Raw genomic sequence first — 21633 nt, forward strand, 5'->3', positions numbered from 1 at the left:
TGCTTAACAATTATCAACTATTTTACAACAGTTTCTAACCTGTTTTTAACACCTCTGCCACGGGCATAGACACTTTCCCCTAAATTGCTCAGAGTTCCATCCAACTTGGCATTGAACACTTTCCAGGTGGAGCATTCACAACTTCTCTGAGAAACCTGTGGTAGTGTTTCATTACCCTCGCAGTTAAGAATTTCTCCCTATTATCCAGTCTAAACCTACTCTTTCTCAATTTGAAGCCATTCCCACCAAGGGGCACCTCACCCATCCATTGGCAGGTGTAAAAAGTCCCTCTCCAGCATTCTTGTAACCCCCTTTGGGTACTGGAAGGTGCTCAAAGGCGTCCCTGGAGTCTTCAGTTGAACAATCCCAATTCTTTCAGACTGTGTTCATGGAAGAGGTCCTCCAGCCTTCATGACCCTCCTGTGCCCTTGCTCCAATATCTTTCCTGTGCTGGGAGCACTCTGGATGGGAGATCTCATAACAGTGGAGTAGAGGGGCAGAAGCACCTCCCTCATAATGGTAATGGTCACACTTTAATCAACTTTATGTTGTTTCCACTAAAGGTTTTGCTCATAAAAGGAAGAAAAGTTTGAAGTGTGACATTTGTATGTAATTTTTTTCCCCACAGATGAGTAGGATCAGTGGAAGAAAAAGCAGGAGGGTGGTGTGACATGTCTCTCCTTGCTGGGTGTCACATGCTGTTGCTTGTGTAACACATGTAACTGGTGGTATAGCTGCTGCTGCTGCTTAGAAAGGTGCAGAAACACAGTGTCATTTTCTAGTCATGGCTTTGGACTCCAGCACTCTGGGCTTGCCGTGGCCCTTGCTCCTGAGGGCACAATGCTAGAAAGGGGTCTAGGTGTAAAGTAGTCTGAAAGAAACCCATGCAAGAACATGCAAAATCAATGTGCTTTGCAACATATAGGTCTCTGTAGTTAGCTTGGAGGCAGGAGAGTAAAAATACTGGATGGTGTCACTATAGGACATGAAACAACATGACATGGACATGTTATTCTTTCCAAGGTAGAAAAGGGACCTTTATTTTTCTGACTCCAACATTTATAGATTTCTAAAAGTGACAGTGCATTGGAGGGTGAAAGTGCCACCTCTCCAATAACACTGAATAAACTAACAGTCCATCAAATTTCTTCTCCTCCATAAAAGAATACAAAATAATAAGTTATTTACATAAAGTGTGTAAGAAAGTTCGTTACAAGAATGTAAACATCAAAAAGTTCAGAAAACCTTAAAAAATCAAGGCAACAGGATGGGATGAGCATTGGAGCGTTTCTAGGCTCCAATGCATTTCTAGGCTTTAATTTAGGAAATCACCAGGCCTTATGGTGCCCAATGCTCAAAGCATGTTTTAATTGGAGCCTTCCAAAACTTGCTGAAGGCAAAGCTGAGGTATGAGAGCAAAATGTCTCTACAAAAAAGATGAGGTGCCTTAACAAGTTACCCTTTTCTTTTCCCCACTTCTTTAATTTGAGTGACTTTATGCAGTATTTGGATATGCAGCATATTTGGATCTGGACGTTATGCAGCAGATTTGGATCTGCTGAAAGTCTTCATAATTAGATGGAGTAGGTTGAAATAGAAATGGAGTTCCTGTCAAGTTTGGGATGCAGTCAGGAAGAACTGTTTTCTTGGTTGGTGTGTGAATGCTCTTACACTGAAAAACAAATTTTATTAACAGCTTTAATGATCTGAAGAATTTATAATTTAGGTAATTGCCTTCTAATTGTGTCATGTACAGACAAAAAGTAAAAGATAGATATATAAATGTGAAATAGCAAATGGAGAGATATTGAATTTCTGTGGGGTTCTGGCTGTGAAAGACTGATTGAATTTGAACTGCTTTCTGTGTAGTTCTGTTTTTTCATTTCCTAGCTGTCAGTGTTGCAGTTTGTGACACATACGAAAACCCAGAGAAGTCAAGGGAAGTTTTTCCATTTTCTATGGATTTTTGTGGGCTTTGTCTGGTCTCTTAGCCAATTATGGTGTCATCCTATTGAAACAAATTAAAAAAATAAATTAGTATACAATTGTTTGGATTCCTATCCCAGCTGGATTAATCTGACAGTTTTCTGCATCACTGTTTATATTCCTTAGCAACCACAAGTTGAGTGCTCTGTTTCATTACTGTGTAAGAAGTCCTGTCTTTGCTGTCTTTATTACATGCTCATTTGGAACAATAATGATTGATGCAAGTCTTGCATAATTCACAAAGCATCGGCAAGGTCTACATATGGTTGTTGTTAATGTCATCTGAATCTGTACTACCTCTTTCTAAACTTGTGCGATGTGCTATGTCCACTTAGGTGTTAAAAAGCCCAAATAACAAGCAGAACAAAAAAGCCGAAAGCAACTTGATTTAAGAAGAGCAGGGAGTTCGGTAAAAATTGTTACTTTGCTGTTTTCTTCTCCCCTAAGGACTTCGGAGTATTTCTGTTAAGAGGAGGACGAAGGATTGAGACAGCAAACAAAATCTGAGTTGCTGTTTTTGCAACTGTATTGACCAAGTGTAAATCTCTCCAAGGCGCTGACTCTAGCCTGGGATACTATACATTTGTTAGTTTCATTGCATGTGTTCTGTAATGCTCGAGTGCCCTGTTTGAAGCGATCGTTTCACACGGTTACATGTGAGCGTGTGCCAGAGCCGGTGCTGTCTGCAGTGCCGCTCCCGAGGTGTTCCAAGCCGGCGATCCCGGCGGATCCGTGGCGGGGCCGGGCCCGCACCGGCGCTGGGCGGCCGCACGGGGGCGCCTGCGCACCGCGAGTGCGGGCAGCGCGCCCGGCGCGGAGCGGGAATTCCAGCTCAAACCCTATCGGCATCTTTCATTTGGCTGTGATTTGTACCTGTGCTTGAGAGTCCTGCCTGAGCAGCTTGGCTGCCCGCGTTTCATTGAACGGGTTAAATTTCTGCCGGCAATGCTTCTTGCGGGTTGGGGGCGACAGAACTGGTGAGCGGCGCTGTCAAAATAGCCTTACGATGTGACGGTGGGAATTTTATCCTGACGAGTTGGAATGGCTGCCCATGAGAAAATCGCATAAGACCGGAAAATGGAGAAGTGTGAGATCAGCCATTTTAAACATTAGAAGCAAATTGTTTCTTCCGGGGGCTGCCTTCCTCAGGAAAAATGCTGACTTTGGCAGCACCTTTAAGTTCGCAGAACACCCTGTGTGCAGCAAGTCATTGCTGGTGTGCAGTGGTCAATGAGATCAGGACGATCTCAGCAGTACAGAACAGTTTGATTCTAGGATGTGAACATCCACTGACACAATTATTGCAGAGATCAGAAGTATCTGGTTTACCTGTGGGAAGCTAAAACTGCAAGGAGTGTGTTGGCTCTGGCTCTGCAGACTTTTAGTGGAAGAGATGTGAAGTTAGTATTTCATTTGCAGATTACTTGAGTGATTCCCTGGCTTCTGTCTGTCTTTACTGTAAGCTTTTGGGAAAGTAACATTTCTATTCTTCCTTTATGTTGAGCCTTTTTCAGTGGGACCCTGATGTTGCTGGACCTAGTCAGAGCTGCTGCAAAATTAGAATACTGCCATTTGTTCCTCTCCCACTCTAAGGCAACTGCATAGTAAAACATGTTTATACTATCTTTTTCCAGGGTTTTAAAACTCAATGCATTCCTAAAATGCGAGAGGGCTTAGGGAAGAGTAAAGATTGATTCTCAAAGTTACAAATCCTGCTGCCTTTCCAAATGAAATTAAACAGCATCCTAGTCTCACCTGTATGCTTGCTGACCATCTCAGCATTAGGAAGACATCCTAATGTGCTTTCTGCTGCTGTTTTGTTATTACACACACACATACCCTTTTCTCTTTTTTTTCATAATAGCTAGCTCCTTATGCTTCAGAGAGTGTCAGATGAGAATAACAGGACATCCATGATATTCATAATATTTGTAGCAGCTGTCAAATGATACTGTCTTAGAGTGGAAGATGTGCAGTTCTGCAGAGTGACAGCTGTGGCTTGTATATGTTTGAAGCAGCCCTCTCTGTCTGAAGGGTGGTGGCACCCAGACATGTAGCAGTCTTACTCCGATTGACAGCCTTTTTTATTCTCCTTTCTTGGTTTTTTTTTGATTGTACAAACACTGTCATCATTGCCTTTTTATCCAATCAAGCAAAGGGGACAGCACAGTATCTAGAACAACAGTTTTCTAGATGTTCTAAGAAGAACTATAGAAAAATTGACTTTCACACTAATGTATTCCTCAAAAGCAGTTGCTTGTTCCAGAATGTGTTCCTTTGATAAGATGTCTAATACAGTGAGATGTTTGCCTTAGACATTCCTGTGCTTCAAAAAAAAGAAAAAAAAAAGAAAAAAAAAGAGGACTGATATTTTTTGGATCACTTTGTCCATGGTATAGAAGCTGAAATTGGATGGAGCAAAGATCAATAATGTATCCAGTTAATACACTAACTAAATGAAATGAATCATAAGAAATGAAATGACTTCTCCTGACAATCTTGAGATAAATGCTGTTCCATAATACCTCAGTCTTGTCAATTTGAATTTATATTACTGGCAAACAGTTGCAGATGTGTGGACCCTATTGTGTAAATCTCCCAGGAAGCAGGTACTCACTATTATTTGTGACATATGTTATCCCTGGGGCTCAACCTTTGTTATCCATTTTCATTTAGTGAAGGCAAAAAGTGTTTTTCTCCCCTGGCCTTGCATGTTCCTCTGTTCCTAGCAAGGTCACATGTGAATCTGGTGCAAGTGTGGCATGGAAAAAGGAATGATCCTAAAGGCAAAATGAGATAATGAAAAAGTGGAGTTTGTGCTTCATTCTTTTCATTGCCTGGAAAAAATATGCTTCTCAGGTGTGGTGACAACTGGTACTAGAGATGTGCTGCTTCTTTCTGTATTTTGAAGTTTGTCTATTCAACATGAAATATTTTGCTAGGTTTGTATCTAGTTGCCTTCAAACTGATGAAGATACATTTTTGTTGTCAAATCTTGATTAAAATTTGGCCTTTTGTCATGACAGTAAGTTGGGAATTTATCTATTGAATTTTAATTTCTGAGCCTTGCTTTATAAACATAAAACATAATTCAGACTATTTTGCTGTATCCTACCGCTAGCCAAATTTTACATTCCGCAGGGGCAATAGAATTATGCTTCTGTTCCATTAAGTTTTGTACTTAAGAGCTATGTTTCTTCATGTTCAAATCAAATCTGTAGTAAAAGGAAAATTATCACTTCTGAGAACAGATGTCTACATGTGTTAACAGAGGAGGTGTGGATAAGCAAGACCCTCATATCAATCAGTCTTACAGTACTTATTTGCCTTCAGTCATTACGTGGCTCCAGAGATGATACAGAATTCCTAAAGCAGCCTGAGGGTGCTTCTGTCACTCTGAATTGACAGGGAGTCTGGGGAGATTGCCTGATGTAGCCTTAGGCTTTGAAGAATGAAAATCTTCTCCTGTGTTATGTGTCTCATTATATGCAGATTTAGCTTGGTATGCTTCATAATTTTTGCATGTAACGAGAACTCTTTAAAAATTTTGGAAAACTTGCTGAAAAAGCATATTTTTTATTTGTAGAGACTTATTAAATGGGCCAAATCCATCTCCTGCCTAACTTCCTTAGAGGCTTTTCCATAGTTCTGGTATGTTTGTTTTGACATGCTGTGTTACTGTGTTGGGGATATCATACTTCCCTCATTGTGGGCCAATGCTTTTGAAATTCAAACCTTAGATAGATCAGAAGCTCCAGAAACTGCAGTCTGTCCTTTAATGTAAAGAGTCCCTGTAATATTGACAAGAAGTTAATCTCTAGAAAATGTTAAATGTTCTTCGGTGTACTTGAAAGAAAAATCCCTGACTAGGCAAGAATGGGGAGAACTGAGAGGGTGAGTGCTGTTCATTAATGGGGTACTCCAGGGAAACTTTTTCCACATCATCACTCTTTTTTTTTTTCCTTCCTTTTCTCTCAAGTGAGAATATTCTCAGAACATGTTTAAAACCTGAGTTTCTCTTCTTGACAATTTCTAAATATGGCTCCTCTTTCCTAATTAAATTTCTAAATGTGGTCTTGTTCTGATAATGCTCATTTGTTAATTCAGGTTGAAGTAAAGTCTGTTTTAATTATGGCACCCTTTTCTACTCTGTAATCCTTATTTAAACAAATGCTGAGCCCTGCAATTCCAAGAGTGAAAAATATGCATTGTTGTGCAGATTCTTGGGCTTCTTTCCATGCAGGTGGTCAAGGTGATCCTTCTTCATGAAGTATATTCATATCTGCCTGAATGCTGAAGAGCTGCAGGATCTTTGGGCATCATCTCAATTTTTTACTTCTTTTTCCTCTTTATACATCAGACCCTTGTTTCTCTGTTGTGCTTGTACCTACAGCTCTGCCATTGACTCCGCGAAATTGTCTCATTTTTGTTTCTTTTGTGTAATCTTCTTTCATATTACATGGAACAGCTTCTTAGTTAAAGCAAACTAGATTTCCCCTCTCTTTTCAGACAAGATGCTTAACCAAGATATTTGGGTCATAACCAGGGTATATTTTATTGTCTACATGAGGCTTTGTGCAAAATGTCATGGGTTTTTTGTTTTTATTTTTTTTAACTAAACTCTTCCTTAGGCAGTGACAAAGTGTTTTGCTGCTGCTGTGTCTAATGCTGTGTAACTTTCATAGGACAATCAGAATGATGTACTATCGTTGGAATAACAAGACAGATGAAATCAAAATCTACAGTTCTACAGACCTGGTAATCTTGGAAAGTCATCCTTTAAAGATGACAGATTATGATTGAATAAGGTTATATTAATTTATCATCAAATAATAAAAGTTCTAGGAGAGATATTTTTATATTGTTTTTAAATAGTACATCCAGTTTCTTCTGATGTTGAACTCCTCACTTTCACTTTGTAAAATAGCTTTATTCCTGTGTCATGTGAGTCTTGATTGTGCTATCACTGTTTAATGTATTTTGTACTTCAGTGTTTGTGTCCCAGACAAGTTCCTCATCCCTTTTCCTTGTGGTTTATCTGGGCCATAATTCAAAATCCTCAGAGACTCAGCCAAGTTCATTCTTATGATCTCAGTTTGTAAATCACACTTGTTTTCTGCATTTTTTCATACACTACTAACTATAAAAATGATAAACAGTTCTGCAAGCACCAACAATCTGCAGACTTGTACCTCTCTGTCAGCACATTCAGTGGAGGCAGTTGCATTCACAGAAAGAATGATAAAATTGACTGTATCATATAGATTATGAACAGCATTTTAAAGGCCTTTTAGCATTCACCAAAAGCTCTTAGCTCTGCAGTTGCTTTTATTTTGTCTTTTGTTTATATTGCATTCGTGCTATAAATCACTGTTTTTAAAGTGGGTTTAGAAAGTGCTTTTTTCTAAAGCTGTCAGCAATTAAATTGCAGAAGTTAACTTCTCAGGAATTAAGTTATATAAATTAGTCCGATTAATTACTAAAACTGAGGCAGAAATTGGTACAAGTAAGATGAACTGTGGAATGATGGAATTAAATCTAGAAAACAAGAACATTTATAAAGCAAATTCAATAGATGACATAATAAAACAGGTAATCTTCATCTATAGAAAATGCCTGAATTTCCGTAATTCCACTGAGGCATTGAGGTAACTGTTTATACAACCAGGCCATATTTTAGAGTAATTCTGGCTAATGCTATGTCTTTATCGTGGACCTGGGGAGAAAGACAGAGGGGATAGTCTGTTGCCAATGCTTATAGATAGATCTTGTAGGCCAATGTTGCCTGTGAATGAGGAGCTGTTTGTGCAAGTGTCCTTGGGATTCTACAAATTTGGAATCAAAATTCTAATTTTTCATACGAATTTAGGTGTAGTCACACAGTTTGTGGTCATTGGGAGTGGGGCTGTGGCCGAGCCTCATCCCCAATGGGCTGCAGCTGTGAGCAGCAGGTGAGCAGCATTGACAGCAATGAGCCATGGAGTGCCCAGGGGCACTGACCAACCACCAAAGGGAGCAGAGGGCACACAGGTGCAGTGCATGAACATGAGGGTATAAAAGGTTGGGCTGAAGAACAAGAAGGGCAGACACTTGCAGCCTTCTGGAGTGAAACGGTGCTACTCTGTCTGGGCATGCGCCAGAAGCCTTCTGATGAGGTATGGTGTTACTCTGTATGGGTTGAAGCTTTCTGAAATTGTCTGATGATACTCTGGATATCATGGCCATCTCAACTGTGACATATACTGTGGCATATGCTGTGTCATTTAGGCCAATTCTTTGTTGCTCTAGTGCCTGGGAATTCTTGGGTGTGATTATAACACAGGTGAGACAAGTAGGTGTTTGGAAAGATTGATGCATGTTCTATGCTTCCCTGAAGTAGCTGGAATTAGGATCTAAATGAAAGTAACTTTGCTTTCAGGAAAGCCAGACAGTTCCTATGGAGGTACTCTAGGCTGAAACTGGTAGTAATATTTTAAAAAACTGGATTTGTGTTAGGCATAAGACAAGCATGTTAACTTCAACAGATAGTCAACTGCTCTGCACCTACCACAGACAGAGAGCTAGGGATGATACACATATATAAAGGTATTATCTAGAAAACTAATCACCTTACTGAGTCTTCTTGACATTTAGCCCATCTGTTCTTGCCATCTATTGTGTTCCATGGTATAGTGTATTATCCACAGGTCTCAGGAATTTATGATTGTTTTTCAAGTTACTAGAAAACTAAACTGCCAGACTGAAGGAGCTTTGAAGTTTTCTCTGCTTCATGCTGCAAACCCCCAATGATTCCAAGCACAAAGCATGTGTCTCATTTCTGCCTTTTTTTGGAAGACTGTTGAGGTGCTGTGTTGGATATCTGCTGTTGGACCTTAGACTTGCCAAGCTTGGTAAAATATCAGGATTTTTAATCTCAGTTATTTTGATGGACAGTGATGCAGCTCCTGAGGCTTCCAGAGCTGTGGTGTGTTTCGTATGCTTCGAGGATTTCCTACAGCATGGATCAAGCCTTCCCCAGTTGTTCATCCCCTTGGCAGTTCTGACTTCTGTGATGTGAATGTTATGGCCCTGCAGCATCTAGAGGTGGTGAAATGCTCTTGAGAGAGTTTGGTAGCTGAGCTTTACTTTGTTGGGGGTGGACAGGTATGATGAATACTGCATATACCAGGCTGCGAGCCTGTAAGGGTGGAAGCAGAATTATAGGTGAGGAACTGTAAACATTTTCATTTAGACATCTGGATTGTGGAGAAAAAATGGGAGTGCTGGAGGTGTGAAGAATATAATGTGTGAGATACTTCTACATTTGTTTATTAAAGGAGTTCCATTGTCAAATGACTTCCAATATTTTTCTCACTCGAAATGAAAATTAATAGCAGCTTCAAAATATAAATGTTAGCATACATCGATCTGTTTGCAATAATACCTCCTAAACCCTGACTTCCTACTTTTTTAGGTGTTGCTGGAATTTTCTGAGAGTTTTGTGAATCACCTAATTGAGACATAATTTTGGTAATCTTCCTCTTAATCTATTGGTATTGTGTCAAATGGAGTCTTTGATTTGGGTAAAGGTGCATCAAAATTATGAGCTTAGATTCATGTGAAACTTATAATTACAACATCCCCCATTCTACCCTCCCAAATCCCCTGTCTTGTTTTGGTGGCTGTTTATTTCATTTAGTATTAGATGGCTACAGATTTTGGTATATTTTGGGTTTCCTCTTAGTAGATAAAGGGAGAGACTTGGTTACATAGTATTTCAGTATGCTTCACCATGAAATTTACAGATATGGCTGAATATCACTGTGACAAACTGAAAGCCTGACCAGTTGTCCTAATTATTCTTTGTCTCTAGCAGGAGCAGTGAGCATACATTATAATTCTAGGACTGGAAATTAAGTGAATCTTGAAGAAAGGTCTTGAAATCCATGGAGTATTAAAGTTGGTGGGGGCTTAATGAGAGATTTTAAAACCTGAAAATGTGCTGTGAAGTGCAGGATGGTTCAGAGGGAAGCTGTCCAGCTGAATGCTCCTGCTTACTTAGCAAAAGCTGTCGTATTGAAGCAGAAGTGGGAAAAGCCTTAATTTCACTGGCATGTTTTTCAGATCCCTGTGTGTCTTTGATGATTTCCCTATTTACAGAATATCTGGAAGAATGCAGCATTCCATAATAACCTGTCATTTAAAGAGTTTTTTGCATAACTGGTCACTTCAGAAGTTTTTTTCAGCTTCAAAGGATACTTTTTGAAGCTCTGAAAAGCATAAGCCAACTAATAGGATTTTCACCCCTGCTTTAAGGAACTGATAGGACTAGCCTTGGTGGAAGCAGTTTTTAGACACAATTGCCCTTCCTTAGGGGAATTTTCTCACAGTTTAAGGCAGAAGCTTCTTTCCCCAGCCTACAAATAATAGTTTCAAAGCAGAGAATGTTATGGTGCTAAATATTCAGAGATCTGAGGTCTAATCTAGTAATTTTCTCCCTGTAATTTGTATCCACAGTATTTCATCCCATGAAAAGAAATTGCAGAAAGTGTAAATTCAAGTCTCTTGCCTATCTCTATTTTCAATATGAGTGCATAGCAGGAAAAGGGTGCTGATATTTGCACTGGGAACTAAATTCCAAGTAAAAATATCAGTTGTTAGTGGAAGAAGCTGCTTTAAAATTTTGATCTTGATAGCTCATGAGGGTTTTTGGTTGTTAAATAGTATGCCTACAGATTGTGGGAATAGTATTTTTTTCTCAGTTTGAGAATTACTTGTAGACTGATTCTGGATTACTTTTGCCAGGCAGAATTAATTTAGAAACTGATTTGAACATTTTAAACAAGACTTTCACAACAGTACAGAAAGTGATTTTCTGCTATTGCTCTGTCAATTGCTTATTTTATTTCTCTAATTTTCAGTATCCCTAGAAGATGAGCCGGCTATGGTTGTACATATTCTATGAGCCATGTTAGTCTCTGCTTTCCATAGAGAAGGTCTCCTATGCCTGATTGTCAATTGATTTCTCTGTTTAGGTTATAATCATGGTTTTATGAGTGCCTGCAGAACTGGTAGTAAGGTTATGATAAATAAAACTGTTAAAATACTGGCTTACTTAATGTCTGTTCCTGTGTGGAGAATCCAGTATTACATGAAAGAGTTTGATATTTGAGTGAGGTATAAGAGTATTTTGAAAATTTCCAAAATAAGAGGATAAATGCCATCATCTTCATAAATGATTTTGCAAATTCTTCTCCTTTCACTCTGGAGATGTTTTATACTTTTCTCCTCAAAAATATGCCATTGGCCTATTTTGCCATTTATCTACCTTATATGCTAACTTGGTAACAATGTCTTTGCCTGGGAAAAGTCACCAAAAACCACTTCTGCTCTGGTGAAGTCTTGCAATTTTCTGTAGGGTTTTCCTTCTGTTGAAGCTTCTGTGAAATTTATTTGGTAGTTTAAATTTAAAAATGCTTACAGTAACTTTTTTTTCATACCTCTGAATTGGTTTATATTGCTTTCTTTCACCAGACCACTGTTGGCTTTACTGTGGTCAACTCCCAGCCTAGATTGAACTGGAAATGCTGAGTTTTCAGTATGAAGTGCTCTCACTCTTTGATAAACTGTAGTACATTAAAGAATAACTTTTAAAGATATTTTAATCCTTTCCTGTGTCTTATAACTTGTGAAAGATGGGAAATGGTGGCCTTATGTCACTTTGTCTAGGAGGGAATGGTGTCTGCAGTGGCTAGAACAACAGCATACACAGCACCAAATATTGGTTGGAGTGCAATACAGTGCATTCTTGTTTTACATTTGTTGTGGTACCTGAAGTACCAAACAGTAATTACTGTTGATGGCAGCATGCCAGAGGCTGGATGTCAGTCCTTGTGTTCAAGGTATGCTTTGCCAATTTCTGTTTAAGTTCTTGAGGCCTCCACCTGCATGTGAGAGCTTTTGTGTAAGACAACTAATAATCATATAAAAATAATTAAAATATGCCAAAGCTGCAAAGGCTGAGTTTCATAGTTGTTTGTACTTCAGTGTTTTTTTTCCAATTATAAAACATAAAATGAGAAGGTTCAGTTTTTAGACTCATGAGATCAGAATAATTTAACACTGAGCTCTCATCCCCAGCTTCAGGGAAGCAGTGTGCTTTGGTGAACAGAAAACAACTAATTTTTGAAATTTTTTAATTTAGTCTTTGAACCAGGTTAACAGAGGCTATAGATGCACATAAAATAGCTTTGTCCCTAGCACCTTATTTTCTTTTGGTAAAACTTTTTGTAAAATTTCTGAAGTAGAACTTGCAGAAAAACAGTAAGTGTATAATAAAAGACCGTTTTACCCTCCTTTGCATCCAGATCACGCTTTTCTTTGTGTCATCTGAAGATGCAGCTGTTCTTTCACACAGTTGATTCATGTCATCCACAATTAAAATGTCCTTGCTATTTAAAAAAATGCTTCTCAGCATGTCTAAAAAAGGTTGTCAAAACAATGGCTTGTTCACAGTGAGAGAAAAGCTCTTCATGTTTTACAGAAGATTAATGCAATGACTTGACTAGAAAAATCTGGTTTTAGCTGTTATCAGATGAAGTCATATATTTTCTTGTATCTTGATGGTTAGTTTAAAACCAGATCTTCCTGATTTGCAGCCAGAGATGGTAAGGTGCACCTTATTTGTGATTCTTGGGTGATAGAACTTATTTACAAGTACATCCATACTGATCCTATTCAACATTGCCATTTCTATCAATGCTGACTTTTTTTTCCCCCCCACCACATGCATAACTTCACTTGTTATAGGTACTGTAGGATATGTAGTCCAAACATTCCAAGCTTCAGACATTTGATTATTGCTAAAGAAAGTGGTATGTTTTCTGCTTTTACTGAGTCCTTTGAGGAAAAAAATACCATAAAGCTTGTTCTTGGCTACTTGGTAATATTTGGGCATTTCTAAAATATTGAAAAAAAACCACCAAACTTCGTTCAACCCGATGAGAAGATTGATTTGTCACAACCCTTATCATAGTAAAGTTTTAGTAACATAATTTTAAACTTCTTGCTTCCTTCTGGAATTCACTATCTCAAACTGGACACGCAGGTATCCTGTATAATGTGTGGGGAGGGTTCTGCTTATGAGTATGGGGTGCTGGTGTACAAATTCTGACTAAATGACTAGCAGCTGTAGTTCTGTCCTTGGTACTCATTAGGATGCTTGCCTTGTGGGGTTGCTTAGCTCCAGGCTGTGGCAGGGTGTTTTTGCTGTAGTTCAGAACACATGCTTCTCTCGGTCAAGCTGCCTGGCAAGCAGTGGTTAGGCTACTTTCTGGAATATGGGGGGGACAGAATCTCATTCCCTCTGTCAGTGAAAGTTCCTAATTCTGAAGTTACAGATGGTTTGGGATTTGGGGTGCCTTGGAGTTTTTTTTCAATTTGAATCTGCTCCTCTCTAAATAGTCTAATTTGTTGTACACAGACTGGGTGTCTGTTACTGTTTGTGAATGGAGGGTTATACAGATCCTTCCAAGTGAAACACAAGCATGCACTGAAGCAGGAACTGGAATCCTGCTTTTTGCCTTTATCAGTAGGTCTGGGGTATGTATTTCTAGGTTTAGTCTTGTAAAAGCTATTATTTCCTTCTAAACTGAAACTGCTTCAACAGAAGAATTTTGCATTTTGTAGCAAGTGGTGGGTAAGAAAGATCCCCTAAGCTGTACTTTTGTAGCAGTTGAGTAGCTAGACCACCTGCCATCTGTACTACACATGAAGAGAATTCCATGGATTTGTTTCAAAGCATTATTCACAATTAAAGATTGTGTATCTGAAATGGGGGAGGTCCCCTTTTTTTTAACAATGTGAAAGCAAGATGTCTGAATTGCACTCCCAAGTGGGTTTAGGGTAAAGGCATCTATTTTGCTTTTTCAAAGGTCTGGTCTGTGTGAGGAGATTTGCTAATCCTCTCAATATATTTGTAATTGCCACCTGTGTTATTAAGAGACAAACAGAAAACCCTCTCAGGGCTCATGTAATTTATTGTAGTTTCAAGATGCTTAAAAATTGAGCACCACAGTTGAAAGCATTTCTATGTGTAGGCCCTTGAAAAGACCAAAGTACCTAAATTCAATTAATATTTGATCTGGTGCACCTGTGCCTCTAAAGCCTGAAGACTTTTTTCTGCTTCTAAGGGCAAAAGCATTCATCCCTCTCCCATTATCTGTTCTGTGCACAGATGTGCTCAGTGTGATTGTTGTAGTGTTCCTTGGGGATGGCTGCAAGTCACTGTGGCAAAGGGTTTATGGCATTGATGTAAGTTTTACATAAGGACTTTGAACAGTTGAGTGCTCTTGCTGCTCTTTGAATCCCAGTGACTCTACCATTTTCACGTTGCACATGGATGGAAGTTTATTGCTAAAAACACCACTAAATGGACACTATTTCTTTCCCCTTTCCTTTTCAGTTTTCTGCTCATTGATGTACATATTGACCATTTTTTGAGGCAAGCATCATAGTTGTAAAATCCCTATGCAAATAAAATTGATAGGAACTGGCTTAAGATGACACATTTAACTCAGAAAATGTTCTGAATAATATCTGTTATATCCTTGGATACATATGCATCTTATGTTGGAGCAGCTATTTTATCACCTTATTTGAAGCTAAGATGCTCATAGTCTCATTGTGTTAGATATCTGAATTGGTCACTTGTCTGTGAGAAGTACACTAATTTGTAATGTGCAATACCAAAAAATACATCTCTGTTCATGCATGGGGCATAGTACAGGTGGCTGCAGTCAAAAGGAATTGGCACTTTTGAATTATAAGTGTAGAATTGTCCTGAAAACAGTGGAAATGTTTCTCCTTCTTCATGAGTGCTTTCTATAGCATATAAAATAAACCAGTCTGAATTTATATTCTATGTGGCACCATATTCTAGGGTGGTGGTTTGCTGTGCTTCATGTCTGTCACAAGATGAGGGAAGAAATGAAGAATCACAGAAGAAACATAAAATCAATGTCTACTAGGACAATTAGCAATCTATTCAGAGCTCATCACTGTACAAATTAAGATCGATTGCATTTTGCTACTGTCTTTAATTTAATGAGGGTAGCAGCTGCTCAGCTACTTACAGGAGTCTCAATATTTCAACACTATGCAGAGGGGCTTTGTTCATTTTTATCAGCACAGAAGGTAGTAAATTCAGCAAGTAGTAGATCAGGGGAAAAACCTGCCTCTACTAAGAGACTCTTCAATTACTCCAGTAGCTCCATATGACTTCTTCCCTTGTGTCTTCACAAGTCTTATTATTCAAAAATTCGATGTACCCATTATAAGAAAATATTTTTCCACAGGTAATGGAATGAAAGAGAAGTCAGGGACAAGTCAATAAACCATTATGAGAATCACAAACATAATAGTTTCACAAAAATGATATCTGGCCTGCTTAGAACCAGGACTCAGGTGCGTTGTTTTTTTGAGAGGAGAGTAATGATAACACTTATCCCATTTGTGGTTTCAGAGGACAATATTGTAACATTTCTAGTTGCTTTTTAAGTCCTTCAAAAGAGGTTCACTTTGGTCAAATTGAGTCTGAAGTCTAAATCTAGACTTGGTTAATTCTAAATTGCTAGTTCCTTCTGATAATGAGTATATGTTTAAATGCAAATTTTGTTTTGAATTGACTCCCATGGAAGGGCACTCTGTATGCAGAAGCATGTGAGGATTTGTAAATTTTCCACAAGAGTGTTTTGAAACCTTAAATGTCACAGGCTCATGTAGCTTGTTCTAAAATTCCTGACTTTGACACAAAGAATATCTATACTACCGGGGGACTAACACTAACATAGTATAACTGGTGAATAATTGGGTTTTAAGGTTCTGATAAGGTCGGAAATTTTTCTCCACAGCTTGAGTAAGTCAGAATGGAAACAAATCATTGTGTGAAATTGACCTAAGTGTTTCATGAACATCAAGTTGAAGGGTTTTGTTTTGATGCCAGATCCTTGTCAATGTGTATATTATATATATTAACATCTTTTACACACACACACATATATATGTATATAGAGTTTAAAGGTTAAGGAAGCATGCCACTTTCTAAATGCTAGCGTGTTCTTATAAAGGTTTTTATATGAAAAAAATCAGTGTATCTGACAGATCTGCAAAGCATTTTATATTCCCATACACATTTTTCTAAAGCCATAGGGACCTTTTATTGCCCTTGTCTAATGTAAGGTCCTAGTCTGTAGTGCATGTATAGAGCTAAGAGAACACAGATAAATTTTTGTACTGTGAAGGAAAGGCCTGAACCCCTCTGTTGCAGGTATTATTTCTGCTTGGGAAGGATTATGGTGTGCTATTTGTGTTTGCTCTCATGAGTAGTTTCTCATCTCAAAGGAAGCTGTGGGGATGGGCTGAAGCAGAGGGCCTGGGATCTAGGGTATATTTTGTATGGTCCAGAGAAGCCCAAATGCAGTCTGTCTTGGACAGATGGTTTGAAGCTGAGAGTTTTGTTGCGTTCCCCTCTTTTGTGTACTTGTGTTGAAATAAAAACCCACAAAAGAAAGTGAGTTATCAATTCAACTTGGGGCTGTGCAAGACAGAGCTTCCTCCAAGGCTTAGAATCTGGTTCTGTACAGACCATAGGCAAAGTCCAACTTGGAGAGGCGGGTTTGTTGGCTAATGTGCTGTTCAGCCCTGGTTTCCCTGACTCTCTCACTTTGGGGAGGTGCCTGATTAGTGCTTTGCCTCTCATCTGTGTGCTCACATTTCCTTCCTGTGAAAGCCTGGGGGCAGGAGCTGTGTGTAAGGCAGAGTCTGGGTGCAGAGAAACACTCCAGGGTGCTAATTGTTGATTGTAGTCAAAAGGAAGTGAGCAATGGGTTGCAAGATCCTTGTATGTCTGAAATGTTTTGATTCTGTATGTAGGAACTCTATCATTGTGGATGAGACTGTGCTTTGGATGAAAGCAAGGTAGCTAATTCAACATAGAAGTAAAATACCCTGGTGTTTATGATCAGGGAATAAAATTTTTTCAGTATTAAGTGACAAAATGCATACCTAAATAGAACACAATAGGAGCAAACTGCGAACTCAAAATTCAAGTGTTGAATACAATTCCACTTCTCTTCAAGCAGGCAGCTGGTTTGATCATTTGTTTAACTGAAGTTTTTTAGCCAAAGATGGAAAATAACACAGACTGTCTGACCCCGAGGTAGTTTCAATCTCTTCTTGAAAATATGGCTGTTCTGTACCATTTTCTTAACCATAATAGCACTTGTATGGAGATCATACTTTGTAGCTAATCATTGAGTCCATCTCTTCTGTCCCTGGAATTAAAATGTCAGCATACTCTAAACTCTTTTCTCCTACTTGAATTACAAGTGTTTGATTCTTGAATGTGTCCTTTCTCTTTGGAAGTATTTGGATTTTAAAATGTGGCTTTAAGTTGTGGGACAGCACCTCCTGAAAATTAGCATCAGAACTAAGGCATATCCTGACATTTCTCAGAGCAAATAGTTTACAAAATATAGAGCAGAGCAACCTTGTCTTTGGAATGGGGAAAAAAGTGTATAATAACTTTTGCACTGGTATAATTTTATTTGCCTGTGTAATATATTCAGTTCTGTTTATATGCTTCATATTATGATCATACCTACTTGGACAGGAAAGGACTTCATGCATAGATTTTGTAAATCCTACAGGTTTCATCTGATGTTTTTTTTAATTCACCAATAATAGGAATCTCATGTAAAAAATGTATTTGATGTGACCTAAATAATAATCTTACGCATGGGTTCCCCTTAAATACTTTTGATGATATGCAGGGATCTACAAGTTATCCCTTGTTTTGGTTGTAAGAGAAATAAATCATTAAAAACAGTGTGCTTTGCACTACACCTGAAATTAATTGGACGTTTGTAGTTTATAGTCAAGGACTTGCAGGATCAGTAGTCACCTGATCCTGCACACACTTTTAGCCATACTCTTTTAAACAAAATCATAATTTCAAATAGAAGCATATTGGCTATAAGTAGAAACCTTGCACTCTGCTAGAGTAGAACACTTGTGCCCCTTCATTTTGCTAGATAAATATTATAGAATAGTTTGGGTTGGAAGGAACCTTCAACACCTTCTAGTTTGGGGTGTGCCATGGGTAGGGACACTTTCTAGATGCCTAGACCAGGCTGTTTAAAGTCCTGTCTGATATGTCCAGGAATAGGACCTCCCCAGCTTCTCTGGGCAACCTGTTGCAGTGCCTCATCAACTTTACAGTAAAGAATTTCTTCCTGTTATTTAATCTAAACCTACCCTCTCTGTTTGAAGCCATTTCCCCTTGTCCCATCACTGTATGACTTTGTAAAAAGCTTCCCTCCAGCTCTCTGGAGGTACAGGAGGGCTGCTAAAATATTTCCCTGGAGGCTTCTCCTGGCCAAACAACCCCAGCTCCCTTAGCCTGGCTTCATAGGAGAGATGCTCCCACCCTCTAATAATTTTTGTGGCCCCTCTCTGGACTTGCTCTAAATCCATGTCCCTCTTATTTTGTGGGCTCCAGAGCTGGATGCAGCACTCCAGGTGGGGACCCATGAGACAGAGAGAATCACCTCTGTTGAGCTGCTGGCTGTGCTGCTTTTGATGTGGCTCAGGACACAGCTGGCTTTCTGGGCTGCAGACACATATTGCTGTTTCATGTCAAGCTTCTTGTTACCCAATACCCCAAAGTCCTTCTCCCAGGGGTCAATCCTTTCTCCACCCAGCCTGTATTTGTTCTTGGGATTGCCCCAACCCAGGTGCAGGACCTTGTACTTGTTAAACTTGATGGGCTCACCTCTGAGTGTGCCCAGGCCTCTCCAGATGCCATCACTTCCCTCCGGCATGTCAACGAGCTGTGTGCTGCTGGTGTTGTTGGCAAACTTGCTGAGGGTGTGCTCAATCCCCTGTGCATGTTGGTGACAGCCATGTTAAAATGGCACTGGTCTCAGTACTGACCCTTGAGGACATCAGCTGCCACTGGTCACTACTTGGAAATCAAGTCATTGACTGCAAATCTCTTTGTGCAACCATCCAGTCAATTTCTTATCCACTGAGTGGTCCATGTGTCAAATCCATGTCCCTCCAGTTTAAAGATATCCTCCTACCCTGTCATCTTATATCTGAATAATAATAGCATTGCAGAGAGGTCTTGCATTTCTGGCCAGTAAAATTCCCTAGGGAGTGTCTATAATTTTTAAACCATTATAATAAAGACAAATTCTACTAAAGAAGAAACTGTTAAAGCACTTTTCATTAAATGGCAAGTATGAGGACACTAGCTTCAGGCACCCTCTGTGCCATTCTCTGAAGCCTGCTTATCTGTACAATGTCTACTTTGCAGGAGCTGTGAAGAAAATCTCTCTTTCACAGTGTTTGTAACCTAGTGCCCTAAACCTGCATTGGAATTCAAGGAGCAGATGGCTGCAGACTTGTTTCTTGTTACTTAGGTATTTGTCTACATAGATGCTTATATAGGTCAGGCTTTCCAAAGTGATCACAGTTTGGAAGAGGGAAGGTGGGGAAGTGGAAGAAATTTGCTGCATTTAAATGCAATTCTTTTTTTTTTTTTAATGCCTTAAGAGGCCTTGTGCCTTTTTTCTTCCTGTTTTTTTCCAGCAGACAGAGTTGATGATTTTGACTTGCAGTTGCCCCTGAAGGTGTAATGGTTCAAAATCATGTAAATGGATGTAAAATTTGTGACAAAATCTATATTATTGTATGAGGACAGGGGACCTGAGCCTATACTCAGAGGTATGCTTGTATTGCAGTTCTTAGAAATGGTGGTAATCCAAGAAGGATGTACCTGATTTAGGTGACCATGTGAAGGTTTTTTGGTTTAGATCAGGTTTACCAAGCAGCTGACATTTGTTATCCCTCAGAGTGACTACTCTGAGGGAAAGGCAGTGTTGTGTGCTTTAAACCAGAAATCCATCATGTGACCTGTTGACAAAGTCTTGCAGCAAAAATGGCTTGTTGTTTCATTTCTTGACATTAAGGAGTTTCAGTTGTTAATTGTTAGAGAAAACTGAAGTTTACTTCCAGTTGGAAGAAATGAGAGCTGTGATTGCAGTGGAAAGAAATAGTTGAACAAATTAAGCAAAGTTCTTAAAACAAGAATTGCTCTTGACTGACATACCAGGGAGATGTATTTGGTTCTTCACTTTGGGCTTAGTATTTTCCTTACATTAAGTGAATGAGGGGGAAAAATTCTATTATATGGCACTGGTCTATAATTTACTCATCTGGTTGGGAAGAAATTTTAACTAAAAAAGTCATCAGTGAAAACTTTTGGGGAATGTACTTTTGTTAATGTTCAATGTCATTACTTATTCATGCAAGTAGGTCCCACTCTGCTGAAGAATCTTTCTTGCAATGAAATTGGGTAGAAGAGCTGCGCTTTTAAAAATAGAAATTAGTTAATTAGATGACATTAAAAATGCTAATCCTGTTATGACTGTGATTTTGGTGATGCCACTGTGACACTAGTGAGTCCCTAGGCAGTTTTGAGTAATGTTCTTAACACAAATGTTGAACATTTGACCATGACGTGTAAAGTACTGTAACATATATGGTGAAGCTGTGTGTGTCCATTATTGATTTATAGCTTGTCTACCATGTATTGGGAACTTTGGCCTTGGAAGGAAAATCTGTTTAGAAAGGAGTGGGAAAGGTCATCAGTTTCCCTATACAACCTTGAGAAAGTGCTTTTAGGCTGTTGTGAAACAGCATGAGTCTTTATGCTTTATGTAGAATTATATGCAAATATTACTTAGTTTTCAGATACCTGACATTCAAGGAAGATCATAAAACTTGTCTGTTATGTTTCAATAAAACTCCTGACCTGCTGCTCTCCAACCATTAGGTTTACCCAAGGGCATGCTTGCTACTGCTATTCTTCTGTTTCTCCTGCATGAGCAGATTGGCACAATGTATGAATAACCTCAGCCAAGCAGAAAAAAAGACAGAGACCTGCTTTGCTCTTCACTTTCTTCCCTGGGGCAAATCAGATACTGAGATCCTGATCATAATTTTTATATACCTGTGGGGGAAATGCTTGAAGAAATCCTGCTAGAAGGAGAACAATTCAAGCCTGTTAAACCACTGAAAACCAAACAATTCTCTTCCAGTGCCATCTGTTTCCTCTCCTCATTTTTCTTTCTGAAATGATGAAAGAGCTTTGTTCTTCCCATTCCGGTATGATGTTAATATTTGGGAAGACAGTGCCTCTGTTTTGGCTTTCTGTGTTCTTTGTAAAACAACTATGAAGAGTAGGTCCATCAGGAGACAAAGAAACACACCTTTTCTGATGGACTGTGCTTCACAATTGTTTAGTTTAGGAGACTTTGAGGAAAGTGTCTTTACCAATAATAATTCATTTAGTATTCTTGTTCTTATAATGCAGCTCATATGGAAAAAAACCCCATGGATTTCCTAAGAAGTTTTGGATCTGAGACTTAAAGCATCTGATGTAATAGTTCTTGTAACGTCTATCAGCTGTGAGTAGAGACTCATTTTTGGGCCAAATATATACAAAACTTAGGAAAGGATATGTACAGTGTCTCTGTAGACATTGACTCATATTCATATAAATTTTTCTTGATTTTTACTGAATTATTTGCTTCACTGAACTGC

This window comes from Agelaius phoeniceus, chromosome 4 (genome assembly GCF_051311805.1).
Source record: "Agelaius phoeniceus isolate bAgePho1 chromosome 4, bAgePho1.hap1, whole genome shotgun sequence".
NCBI classification, from domain to species: Eukaryota; Metazoa; Chordata; class Aves; order Passeriformes; family Icteridae; genus Agelaius; species Agelaius phoeniceus.